Source organism: Podarcis bocagei (assembly GCF_964188305.1).
Source record: "Podarcis bocagei genome assembly, chromosome: 11".
Classification (NCBI taxonomy): domain Eukaryota; kingdom Metazoa; phylum Chordata; class Lepidosauria; order Squamata; family Lacertidae; genus Podarcis; species Podarcis bocagei.
The window spans coordinates 459,602-483,082 of record NC_138136.1 but is presented as its reverse complement, the minus strand read 5'-3'; the positions used below and the strand labels follow the sequence as shown (position 1 = coordinate 483,082).

General features: G+C 50.5%; 1 long non-coding RNA gene across 2 annotated transcripts; it reads right to left on the bottom strand.

Annotated features, from left to right (window-relative positions):
• Positions 1 to 18,660: 18,660 nt before the first annotated feature.
• LOC308597871 lies at positions 18,661 to 22,509 on the bottom strand. 2 transcript variants are annotated; one of them, XR_014013233.1, is made up of 2 exons: positions 22,240 to 22,509; positions 18,661 to 18,848 (listed from the first exon to the last, which is right to left on the bottom strand). It is a non-coding gene; the product is annotated as an uncharacterized lncRNA (long non-coding RNA). The 2 variants fall into 2 exon arrangements; XR_014013234.1 differs by having other exon boundaries at positions 22,385 to 22,509.
• Between the last annotated feature and the right edge of the window lie 972 nt (positions 22,510 to 23,481).

Here is a 23,481-nt window from a genome sequence, read left to right as displayed (position 1 = left end):
GACGCGAAGAGACGCTTGAGTGCCTGAAAGGACTGCTCCGCCTGCTCTGTCCAGATGAACTTCTTTTTCTTGGAGCTAAGCGTGTCCGTGATGGCCGCTGTCTGCATAGCGAAGCCTTTGATAAACTTGCGATAGAAGTTCGCGAAGCCGACAAACCGTTGGACCTCCTTCCGGTTGCGTGGGCTCTTCCAGTCCAACACCGCTCGAACCTTGGCGCTGTCCATGGCGAGCCCCTTGTCAGACAACTTGTAGCCCAGAAAATCCACCTCCGTCACGTCGAATTGGCACTTCTCCAGCTTGGCGTAGAGCCTATGCTGCTGTAGCCTGCTTAGCACTTCTTTGACGTGTCTGTCATGCTCCTGCTGCGATTCCGAAAAGATCAGGATGTCATCTAAGAAACAGACGCACGTCTTGTAGAGGAGCCCTGCTAACACGTGATGCATGAACGCTTGAAAAACGTGGGAGCCATTTTGCAATCCAAAAGGCATAACTCTATATTCGTAGGTGCCCAGAGGCGTGAACATGGCCGTCTTCCACTCATCCCCTTCCCGCATGCGAATGAGGTTGTACGCCCCTCGCAGGTCTAACTTGGTGAACACGCTGCCCTTCCGTACCTTTGCGAGGAGGTCGTCGATTCGGGGCATGGGGAAGTCCGATGGCTTGGTCACACTGTTTAAGATGCGATAGTCCACCACAAGTCTTTTTTGGGGCGTGTCCCGCTTCTTAACAAAGAATACACGACTGCCCCCCGCTGCCTTGGACTCCCGGATGAAACCGCGCTCCAAATCATGATCTATGAACTCTTTGAGTTCCTGCAGTTCGTCCTCAGACATGGAATACAGCTTCCCTTTAGGCAGCACCGCCCCCGGCAGCAGGTCAATTTTGCAGTCATATGGTCTGTGCTCATATGCTCTATGATGTGCTAGGCTTTGGTTTTTACGCATAGAAGTGTTATTCCCCACCTGCATCTTGAAGTAGTATGGTCCATTTGGCCATCTCATTCTGCTGCATATGGAGAGTGCTGGAATTTTTAATTCTTAAGGAAACATTGTGTCTATTTTTCCCACATGAGATGTTTCTTTACTTATATCAATAATGTTATGAAAGACTTGTAGCATGCTTCAAGCTGATTAGCACTTGGTGGCTGTGAAGCTTTAAATACAAAACAGACACATAGTGAAAGGATTTCTACACACTGAATTTTTTATTTATTTCACAGAGCAATTGCTTTCAGCTTTGCAGAGGAGCCCGTAGTATCCAAACTACAGTACTTCCGTGAGAGCTGTGAAGCAGAGCTCCCTCCACTGGCTCTGCTGTGACAGGACAGCTCCCTCAGGCCTCCTCTCCCCACAACTGTTATCTGGGGCAGCCATCAGTGGGAGAGCTTTGCTGGAGGCCCAGCTCCTTCAGGCACCTCCAGCCCCTGAACTGTGCCAGCTGGTCAACAGAGGAACACCTGTTTAGTGATTTGTGACTGAGATTTGATATTCCTCTTCCCTCCCTGGGACCATCTTGCTTTGATTGCATTTAAGTTGTCTGGTGGCCTTGTTGGCTGAACAGCGAGGCACAAATGTTCCAAATAAATAAATCTCTATACACAGTATAGAAAATTAGTGATCTTTGTAATGTGTGATTTTGTAGTACTACTTTGTAGTAGGGTGGCCAGATACCACATAGTATTTGAGCAAGAACAGAAGAACAAATAAGTGAATAAGGCTAAAACCGGGGTGGAGGGTTGGGGGTGCAAATGTGATTTACAAATTATGTGCTATAAGAAACCTCCTGCTGGGTCAGACCAAAAGCCAAGAGCCTTTCTTCCTCCAGTAGCCAATCAGATGCCTCCAGGAAAGCCAGCAACAGCCCTCCCCAGTTGTTGCTCCCCAGCAACTAGAATTCAGAGACATACTGCCTTTGTACAAGGATCTATCACTTCTCCTTTGGGCAGACCACTCCTCCATGATTTTGTCTGATTCCCTTATAAGCCAGTGACCATGAGCACATCCTGTGGCTTTTTAGTACCATGCATTCATTATGCACAGCATGAATAAATACTTTGTCCTATTCTGCTGCCCGCTTATTCCAATCCAAATTGTACATTTTAAAAACTTCTCTATAAGTTAAGAATGCACATGATTTGCAGTGCATGTTTACTCAGGAGTAAAACTTAAGTTTAGTAGGACTTGCCTAGGAGTGTATATAAGACGACAGCCATATTCTGCTTTTGTTGGTCATGGGGAAATGCTTCAGTTGCGAATCCTGCACTGCACTACATGACCCTTGGGGTGCCTTCCAACTCTACAATTCTATGAGTCCCTCCCCATGGTTGCTGACCCACTTTCTGGTGCCTGAGATTTCATCAGTTATTTTGCACACACTTTGAAGGCTCTTCTTTTGCTAGAATCCTTTTGTTGAAATGAAACCCTAGGTTACCCAGATGCTGAATTCCACATCCACCCTCTAAATTTTGATGGCTTTTCCTTCACTTGCCCCACCTAAGTCACGCTTGGTGCCAGACAAAAACAAAACTTTATGGTCCAATACTGTGGTGAAATTTATCAGTGTGAATTGGTTTCTTCATTTTTTGGGAACAGATGTGGTGAAGCAGTGGAGAAAAATAAATGTCTGATTACTGCTGACCAAAGGGAATATCAACAAGAACTGAAAAAGAACTACAAGAAGTTGAAAGAGAACCTCAGACCAATGATTGAGAGGAAGATCCCAGAGCTGTATAAACCTATTGTGAAAGTTAACAGTATTTCAAGGTATAAGAATAGCCCTTTCCCCCACACGCCCAATAACCATAGCAAAATACAACATAGGATGGGGGTAAGCAATATGGTTCACTCCAGATGATCAGCCTCAGTTATCATGGCCAATGGTCATTTTCTTCTTATTTATTTTAGGGGTTTATTCTAGTTTTAGGAAATATGAAAATCTGCCTCCACAGAACAGTTAAGAGCAGCTTCATGAAAAGGAGCTATCTACTTGCAGTGGATCAAATACTAGAGGATATGCAAATGTTGTTTGAAGTCGAAAGATTTCCCTTCTTTCTGTACTCAACAATCACATCTTCTAAGGGAGGGGATATTGAAACTACTTGCAGAAAAACAGATATTTTATTATAAAATGACATGGATATTTGCACGCACAGAGAAAACAGCTTTGTGTTTTCTCTAAATTCTAAAGGCCAGTTCACAATATTGCATTGTCAACACAATGTTCCCTGTATGTATGTATGTATGGATATCTATGAAACTTCATCTGTGGATGTTTGACCATACCAAGCTCAAGGAAATGTCCCTGAATGCAACCCAAAGCCCCTTCTGCGCAATCATGAATTTGCATCAATGTTACATATAAGCACATTCACCAAGCAGCAGATACGAACAGTTAACCAAAACAAATCAACCCATTTTTAAAGCACATTTCTATTGCATTTATTGTGATAAGAAACTTACAGACATTTGTATCTAGATTCCAACTTATATAAAATTATTGTTGTTTGAATGGGAATAATCTTATTGCTTGATGGAAAGTACTGCAATGGATCTGGTAATAACTTTTCTCATGGAAGTAGATGCCATTATGCTTTTTAACAGGTAAGATAAATTTGCATGAGGATAAAACAATGCTCTGTAATATTTAAATCTCATTGGATGGAGGCCACACAAATGCAAAATGGAGACCACTCAAGTGAGAACAATAAAACTCCATTTCTTCCTATGGGCTACAGGGATTCATTCTAGTTAGAATATTTTATTATTGTAATTATAATTGTTATTTAAAAGTAGCACTATATTTCTTCTAATACTTGAAATACAGTGTTGGTTCCTGACTCTTATTTTTGCTTCATGTTGGGTGGGACTCATTTCCCTTCAGTTCAGTGTTCACGAGAGGCAAGGTAAAAACTTTGCAAATTTGTATACATATATGTATATGGTAGGGACGCGGGTGGCGCTGTGGTCTAAGCCACTGAGCCTCTTGGGCTTGCTGATCAGAAGGTCGGTACCGTATTTTTCACTCTATAACACGCACCAGACCATAACACGCACGTAGTTTTTAGAGGAGGAAAACAAGAAAAAAAAATATTCTAAATGAAACAGTGGATGTATGATTTTTGTGGTTCATGCTGTGGCCACAGACATCATAGAATCATAGAATCATAGAGTTGGAAGAGACCACAAGGGCCATCGAGTCCAACCCCCTGCCAAGCAGGAAACCCCATCAGAGCACTCCTGACATGTGGTTGTCAAGCCTCTGCTTAAAGACCTCCAAAGAAGGAGACTCCACTACACTCCTTGGCAGCAAATTCATGTGATCTGACAGTGAGTTTGGAGTAGCCCAATGCAAAAATCCTGAGGATCCATGTGGATCCATGCTTTGTAACCACGTTTTTGCACCATTGCGACTCTAGGCAACAGTGGGTGCGTGATTTTTTTGGTGCAAGATGTAGCCATGGACATGCTATGTGATCTGATGGTGAATTTGGGGTGACCCAATGCAAAAATCCTGAGGATCCATGTGGATCCGTGCTTTGTAACCACGTTTTTGCACCATTGTAGCCCCAGGCCACGGTGGGTGCGTGATTTTTTTGGTGCAGGCTGTAGCCATGGACATGCTATGTTATCTGATGGTGAATTTGGGGTGACCCAGTGCAACAATCCTGTGGATCCATGCTTTGTAACCACGTTTTTGCACCATTGCAGCCCCAGGCAACAGTGGGTGCGTGATTTTTTTGGTACAGACTGTAGCCATGGACATGTAATGTGATCTGATGGTGAATTTGGGGTGACCCAATGCAAAAATCCTGAGGATCCATGTGGATCCGTGCTTTGTCACCACGTTTTAAATGGGGAGGGAAGGAAAAACACAGAAGGGACAAGGAGCACAAGAGGGGTGTGCGGAGAAGCAGCTGGCTAAGAATGCAGGGGAGGGGTTTAACGGGGTGGGGGGGAGGAAAGGAAAGCAAAAGTTCCCCCACCCACCCAAGCCAGCTCTCTCTCTCTCTCTCTCTCTCTCTCTCTCTCTCTCTCTCACCTGCATGTTTTTCGGCTGCCTGCGAGTCCCTAGAGCACGGAGAGGAGGAGGTGGGGGGCTGGAGCCTGCACGCAGTGTGACTAGGAAAGAATTAGAAGGAAGGACTTGATCCTTTCCTTAACCCTCTGCTTGCCAGGAGGGCAGGGGATTCCCTGCTCTTTGTTGAGTTTGAGCAAACGCAGCAACAGAAGCGGGTGGGCAGTAAGACCCTGAGGCAGAATGCAGGAAAGCAGCAGCTTCCGCCTTCCCTCCGCCCGCCCGCCCGATCTTATTTTTGCCTGATTTTTGCCTATTTTTGCCCCTGCGCTCCGGCGAGTCAGCTCCAGGGACCACACATTCGCTCAATAACACGCACAGACATTTCCCCTTACTTTTTAGGAGAAAAAAATCTGTGTGTTATAGAGCGAAATTTACGGTAATTCGAATCCCTGTGACAGGGTGAGCTCCCATTGCTCGGTCCTAGCTCCTGCCAACTGAGCAGTTCAAAAGCACTCCAAAAAGTGCAAGTAGATAAATACGTACCGCTCCGGCGGGAAGGTAAACGGCGTTTCCGTGAGTTGCTCTGTTTCGCCAGAAGTGACTTAGTCATGCTGGCCACATGACCCGGAAAAACTGTCTGCATACAAACACCGGCTCCCTCGGCCTATAAAGCGAGATGAGTTCCACAACCCCAGAGTCGTCTGTGACTGGACTTAACTGTCAGGGGCCCTTTACCTTTTTTATGTATATGGTACTGTGAAATGGTACTGTTTTGGAGAGTATTGTGGGAACTGTCAGGGAACTGACATCGGAGCTAGAGGCGGAGGGAAGGCTCTCAAATGATGCTGGAGAAGGGCCCAGCAGGGAGAGAGGCAGCTCCGCAGATGGGGAAGCAAATCAGCGCAACACCAGGGATAAAGGGGGGCAGATGGGGGAATCGGTGAGAGGGCTCCAGGACTCTTCACCGGACACCAGCGGGGAGAGCACGGGTCCTCCGCTACCCACACCCTCCCTGCGCAGAAGACTTCCGCACAGGGAGAGTAGGAGGAGACTTGGCGTCTGTCAGGGGTTCAGAGACAGAGGCACAGGTGAGGGAGGAGACGGAGAGCGACGAGGAAGAATCACAGGACAGTGAGGAAGAGGATGACAATGACTTGAGATCTTCCATGAGTCTCTCAAGTGAATCGGAGGATTCTCAGGAGGGGGCGCCCCTAGTCAGGACAAGGGGGGTCACAGGGGGGAGCTGCCAGGAGCAGGGAAGCAGCAGGGAAACCCCGAGCGGGAGTGGGAGATCGGGACCGGCTTCCCAGCAGGAACGAAGGGAAGAGAGGGGAGTTCCCAGTGTGACACACGGAGCGGAGCAGGAGAGAGACAGGGAAAGGAGATCGGGGGAGGACGTCCTGCCGGAAGAGGCGGAGAGTAGTACAGGGAGTAGTGTAAATGTCAAAAGGAAGGTCAGGGGTAGCGAGCGCGCGCCAAGTTCAAATGTGGAGGCGCGCGGAAATGGAGAAAGCCCAGAGGAGAAGCCTAGCCCCAAAGCACGAAGGAGGGGGGAACAGGCATCTGAGGGATCCGCTTCAGGAGAGAGCAGGAGGGAAGGAACCCAGGGGGGCAGAAAGACCCTGCGGAAAAGGAAAGACAGGATGAGGTGGTCTAGCACAAGCCTCTTAAGTTGGTGTAGAGGCGGGACCGATTCAGAGGGGACTTCAAATGTCTGACGTTAGAGACTCGGGGCTGCGCGCCTCAGTTGTGGAACCAATAATGAACTGCAATAAACATCCTTGTATATAAGAAGAAGTTTGGCGTTGGTCTTTTGTGAGCTGAGACCTGAGGCAGCCCTGACAGTAAGTCCCCTCCCAAACTACGCAAAAATTTTTTTTGCAAAGCTCACGAAGTTTGGCAGCCATGAGTATGGAGCAGCAGATAGCTGAGCTACGCAACGCAGTCTCCCGGCTTACCACTGAGGTAGTGGTCTCCCAGAAGAAGGGGGAAGCGGCGGAAAAGCGGTGCCAAGATCTGCAAGCCAGGTGGGATCATGCATGCCAAGTGGGGTACCCGGGGACCAAAGCTGCTGGAGTAGCACTGGGCAGAAGAGGGGGCAACTTGGTAGCCCACTTCGATGGGAACTTGCAGCAATACCCCAGTTTTAAAGCAGACGTAGAATATGCGTTGCATTTGCTTCGCGACGACTTTAAAGATGAGGAGGAGAAAGTGGGTTTCATTGTGTCCCACTTGCATGGGGAAGCGAGGGCTTGGCTGCGCAATCTGTGGCGCGAAGATTGCCCTGCTCGAAGGGACTCTGATGAATTTATCAAATGCATGGACGCTTGCTTTCAGTCTAGCGTGGATGTGGATGTGGCATGCCAGCAGATCCATGGTTTAAGGCAAGGCAAGGCTTCAGTACGTCAGTACCATGCTCGCTTTTTCGCCTTGCTGAATGTGCTGCTGTCAGGGGTTCAGGAGCAGAGGCAAGGGCAAGGGAGGAAACAGAGAGCGAGGGGGAGGAGGCAGAAGAAAAGATGAGTGATGACGACGACCCGAGATCTCCGAGTCTTTCCAGTGAATCAGAAGATTCACAGAAAGAAGCACCAGTGGTCAGGGCAAGGGGGGAGCCTAGGGGGACACCCCAGGAAGATAGGGCCAGAGGGGACTCCGAGGAGAGCAGTTGGAAATCGGGACCAGCGTCACAGCCAGAGAGCAGGGAAGAGGAAGAGCGCCAGAGATCAAGCGCTGGCAGCTCGCAACAGGGGGGAGGGCACGAGTCAGGAGTGGCCACACCTCCATCGGGGAGCGAAGAAACGGTCAGACGGAAAGTGGAAGGTTGGGCGCGCGCGCCAAGTTCAAATGCACAGGAAAGTGACGCAGTAGGCAGCCAGGAAAGGGAGCCAGGTCCTAAAGCCCGGCGCAAGGAGACAGGGAGTTCCGGGGGGTCGGCGTCAGAAGAATCCCGGAAGGAAGAGACCCCGGGGGGCAGAGGGACCCAGAGGAGAGCAGTCAGGCGGAAAAGGTGGAGCAGGGCTAGGATATTAAGTTGGTGCACAAGGGGCGGAGACTCAGACGGAGCTTCGCCGATCTAGCCATTAGACGTAGAGTTGCACGCAGCAGCTTGGGAATGGAAACTGTAACTCAATAAAGACTTTTACTTAATGACCGCTGGCTAGCGTGATCCTCTGTGAGCTAGGATCTTGAAGCAGCTCTGACAGTAAGCTCCGTCTCCTAATTGTGGGCATCTACAGCCTCGAGGAGAGGAGAGAAGCAGGTGCCCACTAGCTAGCTCACGAACGGCAGACAACATGACGGCTGAGCAGCAGATAGAGGAACTCAGAAAAGCAGTGTCACAACTGAATGCCGAGGCTCTCGCATCCAGGAAGAGAGAGGAGGAGGCAGCTGCCGCCTGCAGGGATCTCCAGGTCAGGTTGGACATGCTTACGAAGCACGGGCAACTGACACCCAAACAGGAGGGAATTGGGTTGGCGAGACGAACAGGCGGTCTGGTCTCTCACTTCGATGGGAACCTGCAGCAGTACCCCAACTTTAGAGCAGATGTAATGTGCGCACTGGAACTGCTGAAAAAAGACTTTAGAGATGAGCAAGAGAAAGTGGGATTCATCATGTCCCATTTGCATGGAGATGCTAAAGCATGGCTGCGCAATCTGTGGAGGGATAAGGATCCGGCGCTCCAAAATGCGGATGCCTTTATTAAAGCGATGGATGGGTGTTTCTTATCAAGCATTGACGTGGATCTTGCTCGGCAGCAGATACATGGACTGAAACAAGGGAGGGCCAGCGTAAGGCAGTATCATGCCCGCTTTTTCGCTTTGGTCAGTGCTCTGGAATGGGACAGGGATTCGGCTCCTGTAAGAGACCTGTTTTGGGAGGGATTGCACGGCTCTGTTAAAGATGAAATTGCGAGGGGGGAGAGACCCCGGACCATGCAGGAGATCGTTCAGAGGGCGCTAGCCGTGGGGGTGCGGCTGGAAGAACGTCCGTGGAGCAGGGACGAAGGGCGTGGAGGGCGCGAACCAGCCAGGGGCTCCTCCTTCCTTCCCAGAGAGGCAGCGCGTGCGCAATCCACGCCTCCGCCAGGAGGAGGAGTGGAACCTATGGAGGTTGGAAGTGCAAGGGCTCAATCAGCAGCCAGAGCCCTAGCACCGACAACAGTGAAAGCGAAGCCTCCTAGAGGGAACAGGAAGTGTTACATCTGCGAGGATCCAGGGCATATGGCGAAAGAGTGTCCCCGGAGGCTCCACAAGCACACTGCAGCCTCAGCAATGGTAACTGCAGCAACGCAACAAGGAGGACCACAGCAGGGAAACGACGATGTCTGGCTGGAGGAAGAGGCAATGGGGCCCAGCCAGACGTGTCAGTGAAGAAGTCCCCGGAAATTTCACAGCCCATGGACCCCCTCCCGCCCAAACCAGTAGTGAGGCTCACCGCATCGCTCCAGCTGCCCAATGGAATCACCATGGACGTGCCGCTCACCATTGACTCGGGAAGCAATGCGGACTTTATAGGGCAGGACTTTGTAGACCGGCACGCTATACAGTTGCTGCCGGCCACGCTGCCCCTGCAGGTGGTCACGGTGGATGGCAGGGAGCTGCTAGGGGGGCAAGTGGTGAAGCAGACGCCACCAATGGTGATGCGCCTTGGGAATCACAAGGAAATCATCAGCTTCAACGTCACTCAGCTATCGGACACGCCCATTGTATTGGGCATGAGTTGGCTGGACAAGCACAGCCCAACGCTGGCTTGGTACCAGAGGCAGCTGACCTTCGGCTCTTCCTTTTGTGCTGAACACTGCATCGTTCCCCGGCAGGAAGGAGAGGGAGAGGATTCACAGCTGCTGCTAGGCACGCTGCAAGCGATTCCCCACAAGTACGCAGAATTTTTGGAGGTTTTCTGCGAGAAGGAGGCAGACAGGCTACTTGTCAATTAAAAAAGCTAGCCTTTCCCCTGCTTTGCTGGCTTTCTAGTTGCAGGGAACTTTTTGTGTGTGAAAGCAATTTTCCATTGCTGCTCTTGCAGTTTATTCAACAGTTTCAGATGTCTTTGTGTTGTTGTAAACAAAATCTGCCCTTATTCCTTTATTGGAGAACCTTGTAGGTTCTCCATTGGTAGGAGAAAATAACAGAGGCCAACCAGAGAATATTGAGAAGCAAAGCAGCTAGTAAGCCTGATCTTTATTAAACTGTTGCAACAGGGTGCTCCACCCACACGCAGGAGAGAGGAGGAGGACCGCGAACAATGTGTGCTTGCCATTTTGAAATTCCCTGCCCTAGAGCTCAAGACCACCCCCACAAACATCATACCTACATCACAGATGTCAGGGGTTCAGAAGCAGAGACGCAGAGAAGGGAGGAGACAGAGAGCGAGGGGGAGGAATACGAAGGAAAGATGAGTGGGGATGACGAACCGAGATCGCCGAGCTTATCCAGTGAGTCCGAGGATTCCCAGAAGGGAGCGCCAGCGGTCAGAGCAAGGGGGGAAAGCAGGGGGACACCCCAGGAAGAAGGGTCCAGAGAGGAATCAGAGAGCAGCAGTTGGAGATCGGGACCCACGTACCCAGCCGGGAGCAGCGGGGAGAAAGGGGACCAGATATCGGGTTCCGGAGGCTTTCAGAAGGAGGGAGGGCATGAGTCAGGAGTAGTCACGCCCACCTCGGGGAGCGACGAAACGATCAAGAGGAAGGTTGAGAGTTGGGCGCGCGCGCCAAGTTCAAATGTAGCGGAAGCTGGCGCAGTAAGCAGCCCAGAGAGTGAACCAGGTCCCAAAGCCCGCCGCAAGGAGGCGGAAGGGTCAGGGGGGTCTGCGTCAGAAGAGAGTAGGAAAAAGGAGACCCCGGGGGGCAGAAGGACCCAGAGACGGAGGGAAAGGCGCAGGAGGTGGAGCAAGGCTAGGGTATTAAGCTGGTGTGCTAGAGGCGGAGACTCAGACGGGTCTTCGCCGGTCTGAACTAGAAGAAGTAGGGCTGCATATTGCAGTTTGGAAATGGAAGCTGTAATCCAATAAAGACTCTTTTAACCTGAACGCTGGCTAACGTGGTCCTATGTGAGCTGGGACTGAGTGGCAGCCCTGACAGTAAGACCCGTCTCTTTTAAGCTTCGGACACCTGATACCTCGCAGCGGAGGCAGAAGCAGCGAGAGGAGGAAATTGGTGTTTGGGAGCGAGCTCACAACGGTTGGCAGAGATGACGGAAGCAGAGAAAATTTCAGCGCTGCAACAGGCAGTGACCCAATTGAACGCGGAGGTACAGGCATCCAAGAAAAGGGAGGAGGATGCGGCAGCCGCCTACAGAGATCTCCACGCCAGGTTTGAAGCATTGGTTAAGCATGGGCAGCCAGGACCCAGACCGGAGGGGGTTGGGTTGGCACGGAGAGCAGGAGGGCTTGTGGCTCACTTCGATGGGAATTTACAACAGTACCCCAATTTTCGAGCAGACGTAATGTGCGCACTGCAACTGCTGGCGAAAGACTTTAGGGATGAGGAAGAGAAAGTGGGGTTTATACTATCCCATTTGCATGGGGATGCTAAAGCGTGGCTACGCAATTTGTGGAGGGATAAAGATCCGGCACTTCAGAATGCAGATGCCTTTATCAAAGCGATGGATGCGTGCTTTTTATCTACCATTGACGTGGATCTTGCCCGACGGGAGATTCATGGACTGAAACAAGGGAGGGCGAGCGTACGCCAGTATCACGCCCGCTTTTTTGCGCTGGTCAGTGCCTTGGAATGGGACCGGGATTCGCCCCCAGTCAGAGACCTATTCTGGGAGGGTTTGAGCAGTGCTGTTAAAGACGAAATTGCGAGGGGGGAGAGGCCCCGGAGCACGCAGGAGGTGGTCCAAAGGGCGCTGACTGTGGGGGTGAGGCTGGAAGAACGTCCATGGTGCAGAGACGAAGGACGTGGAGGGCGCGAAGCAGCGAGAAGTTTCTCTTTCGTTCCCAGGGACGCTACGCGTGCGCAATCTACACCTCCGCCAGGAGGGGGAGTGGAACCTATGGAGGTGGGAGGAGCCAGGGCTCAGTCAGCTACCAGAGCCCCTGCACCGGCGGCAGTCAAGACTAAACCTCCTAGAGGGACCAGGAAGTGTTATATATGCGACAGCTCTCAACACTTGGCGAAAGAGTGTCCCCAGAGGAGCTCCAAGCACACTGCAGCCTCCGCAACGGTGAAAGCGGCCATGCAACACAGCGAACACCAGCAGGGAAACGACGATGTCTGGCTGGAGACAGAGGCACTGGGGCCCAGCCAGACGCATCACTGAAGCAGTCCCCAGCGATCTTGCAACCCACAGAACCCCTCCCACCCAAACCAGTAGTGCAACTCACAGCATCTCTCCAGCTGCCCGATGGCGTCACTATCGAAGTCCCGCTTTCTGTGGATTCTGGAAGCAACGCAGACTTTATAGCACAGGATTTTGTGGAGCAGCACGCTATACAGCTATTACCGGCCACTCTGCCCCTGCAAGTCGTCACAGTGGATGGCAGAGAGTTGCTGGGGGGGCAGGTGGTGAAGCAAACGCCGCCAATGGTGATGCGCCTTGGCAACCACAGGGAAGTCATCAGTTTTAACGTCACACGACTGTCGGACACACCCATTGTGTTGGGCATGAGTTGGCTGGACAGGCACAGTCCGACACTGGCTTGGTACCAGCGACAGCTGATCTTCGGCTCCTCTTACTGCGCAGAACACTGCATCCTGCCCGGACAGGAGGGAGAGGAGGAGGAATCACAACTGCAGTTGGGAACGTTGCAAGCAGTCCCCCACAAATACGCAGACTTTCTGGAGGTCTTCTGCGAGAAGGAGGCAGACAAGTTACCACCGCACAGGCAATATGACTGCAAGATTGACCTCCTACCAGGGGCGACGCTACCGAAGGGGAAGCTGTATTCCATGTCTGAGGATGAACTACAGGAACTCAAACAGTTCATAGATCACAATTTGGAGCGCGGTTTCATCCGGGAGTCCAGGGCAGTAGGGGGCAGTCCTGTTTTCTTTGTGAAGAAGAAGGACACGCCCCAAAAGAGGCTGGTGGTGGATTTTCGCCTCTTGAACAAGATGACCAAGCCCTCTGATTTCCCCATGCCCAGGATTGACGACCTACTGGCGACGGTGCGCAAGGGACGCGTGTTTACCAAGTTGGACCTGCGAGGGGCGTACAATCTCATCCGCATGAGGGAGGGCGATGAGTGGAAGACAGCCATGTTCACGCCTCTGGGCACCTACGAGTACAGAGTGATGCCGTTTGGATTGCAAAACGGTTCTCACTGTTTTCAAGCTTTCATGCATCATGTGTTGGCGGGACTCCTCTACAAGAAGTGCGTCTGCTTTCTGGATGACATCCTGATATTCTCCGAGTCGCAGCAAGCGCATGACCAAGACGTTCGGGAGGTGCTGGAGAGGTTGCAGCAGCATAGACTGTACGCCAAACTGGAGAAGTGCCAGTTCGACACGACGGAGGTGGATTTCTTGGGTTACAAGTTGTCGGACAAGGGGCTAGCCATGGACAGCGCCAAGGTGCGAGCGGTGTTGGATTGGAAGAGCCCGCGCAACCGGAAGGAGGTCCAGCGGTTTGTCGGCTTCGCCAACTTCTATCGCAAGTTTATCAAAGGGTTCGCGATGCAGACGGCGGCTATTACGGACACGCTAAGCTCCAAGAAAAAGAAATTCATCTGGACGGAGCAGGCAGAGCAGTCCTTTCAGGCACTCAAGCGTCTCTTCGCGTCGGAAGAGCAACTGCTGCATATCGACCCCAGCAGACCGATGCGGGTAGAGACAGACGCGTCCGATAGAGCAGTGGGAGCTGTCCTGCTGCAGAGGGACCCACAGGGGGTCTGGAGACCGGGAGCGTTCTACTCCAGAAAGCTCAGCAAGTCGGAGCAGAACTACACCATCTGGGACAGGGAGTTGCTTGCCATTCATGCAGCCTTCAAGGTGTGGAGGCACTTCCTGATCGGCGCCAAGCACACGGTGCAGGTCTGCACGGACCACAAGAATCTGGAGCACTGGCGCACGGCGAAGTTCCTGAACCAGAGGCAGATACGTTGGGCGGAGTTCTTTGCTGACTTCGATTTCCGAATAGAGTACGTCCCAGGCGACACCAACATCATGGCGGATGCACTGTCCTGAAAACCGCAATACCTCGAAGAGGCGACGCCAGCGGCAGCCATGCACATCTTCGCGCCAACAGCGTGGGCGTGCGCTTCAGCCACAGTAGACCTGGATGCGGTGTGGCGGGCGTTGCAGGACGACTCATTCGCGCAGGCGAAGATGGCCGAGGTGCACAAGGGCACGGCGAAGAGCGACGAGTTCCAGATACGGGACGGCTTGCTCTTACGTAAAGGGGCCATCTACGTGCCGGGAGATGAACTTCGCGCCAAGGTACTGCAGCAGTTGCACGACGCACCCACGGCCGGGCACTTTGGCACGGAAAAAACGGTGGAATTAGTCGCAAGGGACTTTTGGTGGCCCAGACTGAGAGGGGAAGTCGCGGACTACGTCGCGAGGTGCGACACCTGCCAGAGGGCCAAGCCGGTGCACAAACCACCGGCGGGACTGCTCGAACCGCTGCAAACGCCGTTTGAACCGTGGGAGAGGGTGGCCCTGGACTTTGTCACGGATCTACCCAGCTCGAGAGGCAAGACGGCTGTACTAGTGGTGGTGGACTTGTTCACCAAGATGGCACACTTCATACCGTGTGCGAAGGTGGCCACGGCAGAACAAACAGCCAAACTGTTCATAGATCACGTGTTCAAAGTGCACGGGCTGCCGCGGTCTATACTGTCCGACCGCGGTCGCCAGTTCATCTCGAATTTCTGGCAGAAGCTGATGGGCTTCCTGAACGTCAAAATCAACCTGACATCAGCGAGACACCCGCAGACCAACGGGCAAGCGGAGAGGGTCAATGCCATCATGCAGCAGTACCTGAGATGCTATGCCAATCAACAGCCTGCGACGTGGGTGGATTACCTGCCGCTCGCCGAGTTCGCCTACAACAACACGAAGCACGTATCCACAGGGGTGACACCGTTCTTCGCCAACAATGGGAGGAATCCCAGAACCTTCCCGGGACTGGACAGAGTGGGGGAAGGGGAACCGCAGACGGCGGACGCTTTCGCGTCTGAGTTGCAGGAGGTCCACGATCAACTCCGACGGCAGCTGGAGCTAGCGAAGCACGCATACAAGGTGCAAGCGGACAAGCACAGGCGGGTTGGCGAAGAGATCCGAGTGGGAGACTGGGTCTGGTTGGCAGCCCACGCAGTGCCGACCAGATCGTTAGCCAAAAAGAAGTTGGGGCACAAGCAACTCGGTCCATACCAAGTCGAAGCGCAGATCAACCCAGTAGCTTTCAGGCTGGTGCTCCCGGAGGGTTCCAGGATGCATCCGGTGTTCCACAGGTCGGTGCTCACTCCCTACAGGACACCTCACAGGTTCCAGGAACAGCACCGAGTCCGTCTCAGGAGCGGTCGGAGGCGGGAAGATTGCCACAGCAGGACCCCATCAACGAAGTCACGGAGATTTTGGACTCCAGATGGGGGGAAGACGGAGTGGAATACCTCCTAGCCAGAGAGGGCACCCGGGCTAGTGCTAATAGCTGGGTGCCAGACTACGCTTTGGAGGAACCTCTGCTCAAGGACGAGTTTCATGCCCTTTTCCCACACAGACCCATGCCAGCAGGCTTCTTCGACGACTGGTTGTTCACGCCCACACTTTCCTCCAGCACGTTCCATGGCTTCGACTCGGACGGGGAGCCCGCACAGCGCACACATTCCCCAGAGGGGTCACCGGAGGGTTCGGCGTCCGACACCTCGTATTGGTGGGACGATCGGCCAGAGGAGCAGTGGCGCCGGAGGTGGCTGGAGATGCCAGGTCAAGCGACCGACGCAGAGACTGACATGGACGTGTGCGGGGAGGATCTCGGTTTCGAGCACGGCGGCACTGAAATGGAGGCGGAGCAGCTCACCGTTGACGAACGCGGGGAGGAAGACTCGGAGGTCTTCAGTTGGCGGCCAGCAACGAGGAGCGACCTGTATCCGGCATTCACTCCTGTGATGATGGAGCACCCTGCAACCACCCTTGAAAGTGGGGAGGGGGGAAGGGGGGGCTTCGAGGGGGGGATGGATGTCAGGGGTTCAGAAGCAGAGACGCAGAGAAGGGAGGAGACAGAGAGCGAGGGGGAGGAATACGAAGGAAATATGAGTGGGGATGACGAACCGAGATCGCCGAGCTTATCCAGTGAGTCCGAGGATTCCCAGAAGGGAGCGCCAGCGGTCAGAGCAAGGGGGGAAAGCAGGGGGACACCCCAGGAAGAAGGGTCCAGAGAGGAATCAGAGAGCAGCAGTTGGAGATCGGGACCCACGTACCCAGCCGGGAGCAGCGGGGAGAAAGGGGACCAGATATCGGGTTCCGGAGGCTTTCAGAAGGAGGGAGGGCATGAGTCAGGAGTAGTCACGCCCACCTCGGGGAGCGACGAAACGATCAAGAGGAAGGTTGAGAGTTGGGCGCGCGCGCCAAGTTCAAATGTAGCGGAAGCTGGCGCAGTAAGCAGCCCAGAGAGTGAACCAGGTCCCAAAGCCCGCCGCAAGGAGGCGGAAGGGTCAGGGGGGTCCGCGTCAGAAGAGAGTAGGAAAAAGGAGACCCCGGGGGGCAGAAGGACCCAGAGACGGAGGGAAAGGCGCAGGAGGTGGAGCAAGGCTAGGGTATTAAGCTGGTGTGCTAGAGGCGGAGACTCAGACGGGTCTTCGCCGGTCTGAACTAGAAGAAGTAGGGCTGCATATTGCAGTTTGGAAATGGAAGCTGTAATCCAATAAAGACTCTTTTAACCTGAACGCTGGCTAACGTGGTCCTATGTGAGCTGGGACTGAGTGGCAGCCCTGACAACAGAAAAGGGAAATTTCTACAATAGAAATTTGAATGTTGTTTTTCCTGTCTGCCAGGTTATCTGATAATGCCTTATCTGATTGCCTTTCCTGGTAGTCTGGCCATTCCTTTGTGATGGTAATTACCCAATTCCTGAGACAATGGGAAGCAAAGACAGACCACTGAATACATAACAGTGAAAATACATTATTCCTTTCCACTTGGGATAATCTTGCCATAAATGCCCAAAACTAGCCTGACTAAGGAGTGGTGGAGAGGTATACTTCTGAATATTCAATAATTCTATAGCATTTGCAGTATCAGATTGAGGTCTGCTGCTTCACATCAACAAGCTGAAAGGATTTACTCCGTGACTTTATACTTTCCTTAATGGTAAATATTAAGTAGGGTAGACAAATTGCAACATTGAGCTATTCTAGTTCCCATGCCAATATTGTAGTTCCCCATTTAAAATTCCTTCTTGCTCCCTGTCAGTGGAGGCTCGTCCTTAAGGGGGACTGGGGCACTGCTCCACCAAGCTCAATTGCTTCTCGGCTGTCCTCCAACAGGCTGCTTTTTTCTTACATCCTCTCTAGGGTTGGCATGAGCAGTGAGCTCTTTCCTCCTCAGTCTCAGGCTGCCTTTGCAGAACTCAACGAGGGGAGAGGGGCATGCCCCACATGTCCAGGGGAGGAGAGGGGCAGGGAAGCTGCTGCTCAGGCTCCTTGAGTGCGCCAGGTCAGACGTGACCCGGAGGCGGAGCTGCTGCTGTGACTGGGAGCGAGGTGCACTGCGGCCACCCACCCTCCTGCTCTCTTCCCTGGGTCAGGCCTGACCTAAGGACAGAGCTGTGGCCAGCAGAAGCACAGCAGCTTAGGTCAGCTCCTTCTCACACGGAGCCAGGCACCAATGAGAGAGCCTGCTTTGGGGGCACCTGTTTGTGCCCCCTGCCACAAATTTGTGCCCCCACAGCCCACACATGCTACACTTCTGGGTGGGGACAAAACCAGAGTTACTGTAGTTGGCTTCATCCATGGGCGTAGCCAGGATTTTTGTTAGTGGGGGCAGGCCTTTTGTTAGGAGGTCAGAACCTCAGTTAGCTATGTATTTTTATTTATTTTTATTTAGTTGGCCCCCCTTGGCCACATCCATGGCTCCATATGTCATAACATTTTGGAAATGCCCTGACCCACCCACCCCAACACTGATGTTGATTTTCTGAGATATCAGGCGCTCAAGCACAAGTCAAACATAAAGAATCGCTGCTGTTTCTTTTTGTGTAGCCTGTTTAGACTGGAAATTTGCCTCAGTTTTTTATTCTCTAGGGAAGGTTCTGTAAAGTGCAGGATAATGTAGTAGCTCACAGCATGGCAGGATGATCCCAAGAAGCTCAGTTAGTTGGGGACATGGGCATAGCCAGGGGGTGAAGCGGCCACCCCTAAATCAAGTAAATAAATAAAAATACAGAGAGTCTGATATTCCAGATGCAATCACACTTCTTCCTTAGAGCAGCCTCCTATTCATTTATTTCTTGTTGAAAGATAAAGAAGTGTTTTGCAGAAACTAGCAACAACCTTATATATCAAGAAGACACATGTAGTTCATAGTAACTGTCTTTCAGGGCAGTTTGTCTAGGAACAAAAGCAAGTGTTGCTATGAACACTGACTAGTCACTAGAATAATAAGATGAAAGCTGGAGGTGGGGTTCGGGGTGGGGTTAGTCTTTCTTTAAATAAACATGTAAGTATGGATGCCAAGAAGAAGAAGAAGAAGTAAGACAAGCGTTTCTGTGGGGGAGGGAGTTTATTGACTGCTCAGATATAAGACTCACAACATCATTTTATAACCAAAGAAAGTGCCTTTATGTGACCATTAAAACAAATCAACTGGAATTACCGGTATATTCACAGAAAGCCCTTAGCAGAATCATTTCCTGTCCTCGGAATCCAGCTGGAAGTGTTGGGCGAGCCGACTGCATAATCAAAAAGGCCAGTAAGTTACTGTGAGACAAACAGAGGAAGCTGTGTTCCTTTTCAAATCTGTCTGTCAACAGTCACACACACCAAGCAAAAGCCACCCATAACAGACGTTTTCCTTGATAAATGGGAGAACTGTCTGATAATCAACAACCATATCATTTTATCCAGTAGTATTAGTTTGATCTGACGGAAACTGCACATTTCCCGAGAAGCACTGAAAGAATGCTTCATTTAACTACAAAACCCCAAATCTGGGATCCCATCACAACTGATGTTTGGTAAAAGTTTTGCAGCAAAACCCCCACATTTTGTAACACCCCATAGAGTAATTGATACATCAATTCATAATTCATAATTAATATCCAAAACCCAACATTGTCCGGTTCACTCCAAACTGGTGCCAAAGTCTGGCAAAAGTTTTGTAGCATTTTGCCAGACATTGTAGAATTTTTTTAGCATTTTGCCCGACAAACCAAGTAAGTGACAGGGGTCATAAGGTCACCCCAAGACCCAACATCGCCTGATTCACTCCAAATCAAGGCCAAAGTCTGGCAAAATGTTTGCAGTAAAAACCACATGTTTTGCAGTGCCCCCCAAACGGAGTGGTTCCTAGCACATCAGGAGGAAGAGTCAAGACAACCAAAAGTGGATAAATAGGTTGTATTTATTAAATATAACAACTTGAGGATCGGCAAAACTAGTCAGATTCGACCAATGTAACCAAATCAAATTACTGGTAAGTCTGGGCAGGTGTGCTTGTTCACCTCCACCCACAAACACGCAAGTGCTCAAACAGAGCTCTTTGCAGATCCTTAAGAATCATGTCACAACCCAAATCAGAAAGATGCATACCACCAGGTCTATACAACTGTGGGGCACAGAACATAATTCTGCCATGAGGGATATAAGCACCCACATTTTCAAACACAAACATCGTTGTAGAATGATTAGCTTTATGTCTTGCCCATCCACCTTCTTAGGAAGGCTGCCCCCACTCCATAAGCACCTCTACAACATTCCAAACCAAACTATGGGATGAGGAAGCACAGCTGATATTTAGTGATCTCAACTGAATTTACCTCACCAGATTGTTAGCCCCAAGATGGATGACCAGAATATCAGGGTTAGGGCTAGGGCAGGGGATAGGTGGACGTTCAGGGTTAGGGTTAGTGCCTGGGGTTTTTTTTCCATGCTTTTTAAGCTTCTAATGATATTGCTTCATTTTTATGAGACTGGATAATTCCAAAAAGTAAGCAAACTACCTGAAACGTAGCAAAACAAAGAGAAATGTGAAAACCAAAAGTGAGATACCAGAAACCCAACAAGGAAGGAATTCATGAAAAAGGAAAATTGCCAGACAGAGACTTTAATCAAATCATTACCAAATTCACCAGAATCCCAAAACCAATTGAAAAGAAGCAGAAATGTGAGAAGCAGAAGAAATACCACCAGAAACCCCCCAAAAGAGGGGGAAAGTAAATTGCGCAGAAACCCCAAAGCCAGTTAAACCTTAGTTTTTCATGGTGTGGGGGTGATTTTGCTTTTCCCTGAGATGTTTACTGCGTGAGTTTCTTGAATTTCTATTCAATTGGTTTTCTCATCTTTGGTGGATGTGGTTTGTTTCTGTTGTTTCTGGTTTGTTTTTGGGATTATGTTGAATTTTTTCTGTGGTTTTCGTTTCATAGATTCTTTTATATAAATTACAATTGTGAAATATACTCAGAGTCTTGTATGTATTTCATGCTCTTTATTGCCCCCCCCCACCTCAGGCTTTTATATACATTATTTACACAATGAGTCCCGTCTGACTGGCTAACTCTGCTTCCCTCTTGGAGCCTGATTGGCCTGCAGGAAAAGACCAATCAGTTGTTGCATTCTAGGATCCAAGGTTAGTACATAACAGATTGGGTGCTGGATTTATGGTGAGTTTGCTTCATTTCTAGGTTTTTTGGGTTTTGCACCTTTGAGAATATTAATTTGTATGAGATCTGATAATCCCAAGAATAAAAGGAAAACCACCAGAAATGAAGCAAAACCACCAGAAATGTCTAATGACCATTCCAACAATGAAGTCAACCACTAAAAACACAAAAACCTACTGAAAAGAAGCAGAAGAACCATGTAAAAGCAACATCAATGGAAACTGACAAAGAAGCCAACCAACCCCAAACAAAGCAGATTCACCAGAAACCCCCAAAGCATTCAAAAGTATTACCACCAGAATGCAAAAACAAGAAAACTTCTCAAAAGAAGCAATAAAGCAAAAGTCCAAAAAACAAGCTAAACCAATGGAAAAGAAATGAAGCCAGCTGCAAACGAAGCACATTCACCAGAAACCCAAGACTAAGTGAAAACTAGTATGCTGTGTTGGTTAATTTCTGTTGCTTGAAGTGCTTTTGGACTCCCACAAATTGCATGCTTGTTGAGTTTCTGGTTTTGCTTTTTAAAAACTGGTTTCCAGTTTCTTGTGGCATTGCTTTGTAATTGGTGGCTTTACTGCTTTTTTGTTTTCTGCTGATTTGTTTAATTTGGGGTGGTTTTGCTTGTTTTTTTGCATTTAATTGTTTTGCTTCTTTTACTTTGAATGGTTCTGCGGTTTTGGGTGAGATTGTTTCTTTTCCATTGATTTGGCTTGGTTTTCATGTCTCCTGGTTTTGCCTCATTTTGGGAATATTTCTTGGTTTTTGTGCTTCTGGTGGTATGTCTTCAATTTTTTGGCATAACCAAGCCAAAACACCAGAAACACAGAAACAAATCATAAAGAAGCAGAGCTACCAGAAATCCAAAGCAAATTAATCAGAAATCCAAAAAACCTATGAAGATGATGCAATACCAAAAGAAACACAAAAGCCAATTAAAAAACTGCTAAATGAAGCAACACCACAAGAAACAAAGAAAGCCTCATGACCTACGAAATGAAGCAATAACACAAAACACCACAAAAAGAAGCAAAGCGTTTAGGATTAGGTTTGGGTAAAGGTTAGGGTTACAGTGAGAGTTGGGTTTGAGTTGGATTAGGATTAGGAGTTAAAGTTGGGGTTGAGTTACGGTAAGAAAAGAACAGCAGAAGGAGAAATATAATTTTATTACTTAGGGTTAGGGTTAAATTAGGTTTAGACTGAGGCTTAGGTTTGGGTTAAGTTTAGGGTTAGAGTGAGGATTAGGTTTGAGTTAGGGTGAGCACTAGGGTTAAGGTTTGGTATTGGGTTGGATGTGAGTTAGGGTAAGAGAAGAACAGCAGCAGGAGCAGTATAATTTTATTATTTATACTCCACCCAAGTCACTTGTGGCCGCTTTCAATAAAAAGTAAAAACATGAGCGCACTCTAAGTGAATGCTCATGAATGTAGAAACTCTTACTTCCAATAGAATTCCCAAAGAAGACCTGGGAATTGTAGCTCTGAGCTTCTTTGCAGAGGGTTGGACTAGATGACCCTTGGGTTCCCCTTCCATCTCTACTAGGATGCTCCCTGTCTCACTCTCACTCACTCACTCACACACTAATCCTCTCCTTTTCCTGGCAGTTTCACCTTTTTCTGCACTCCTAGCACGGAAGGGCAGAAGAGGCTGTGCTACCGCCATGTTGGGCGAGGGCAGGGGTACCGGAAGGAGATGCCACCGGAGGAGAGGCAAGAGGACAGGAAGGGGAGGGAAACGGGCGGAAGAGCCTGTGCTGCCGCCATCTTGGGCGAGGGCAGGGGTACCGGAAGGAGGTGCCACCGGAGGAGAGGCAAGCTGACAGGAAGAGGAGGGAAACGGGCGGAAGAGCCTGTGCTGCCGCCATCTTGGGCGAGGGCAGGCGTACCGGAAGAAGGTGCCACCGGAGGAGAGGCAAGCGGACAGGAAGGGGAGGGAAACGGGCGGAAGAGCCTGTGCTGCCGCCATCTTGGGCGAGGGCAGGGGTACCGGAAAGAGGTGCCACCGGAGGAGAGGCAAGAGGACAGGAAGGGGAGGGAAACGGGCGGAAGAGCCTGTGCTGCCGCCATCTTGGGCGAGGGCAGGGGTACCGGAAGGAGATGCCACCGGAGGAGAGGCAAGAGGACAGGAAGGGGAGGGAAACGGGCGGAAGAGGCGCTGCGACGTTGGGCCAGCAGAGACGTGCCGAGCCAGGCTGGCCCTCTCTCTTTCTCCCGCCCACTCTCTCTCGACCCCGCTCTCCCCAGGGGGCAGCCCTGCCCCCCCGCCCCACCCTCACCTGCCTTTCTCCCCCAGTGGCCTTCCTCTCGTGCCCCTTGGCGGAGGGATGGGGCGGGTGGGCCGCGGAAGTTTATATACAAGAATATACATACCTAGATATAGGTGTCCGTTTGTAAATAAATAAAAATAAAACGGATATATGTATATGTGTGTGTATATGTCAGAGCTGCTCCCCGATCCTAGCTCACAGAGGATCACGCTAGCCAGCGATCATTAAGTCAAAGTCTTTATTGAGTTACAGTTTCCATTCTCAAGCTGCTGCGTGCAACTCTACGTCTTATGGTTAGATCGGCGAAGCTCCGTCTGAGTCTCCGCCCCTTGTGCACCAACTTAATATCCTAGCCCTGCTCCACCTTTTCCACCTGACTGTTCTCCTCTGGGTCCCTCTGCCCCCCGGGGTCTCTTCCCTCCGGGATTCCTCTGACGCCGA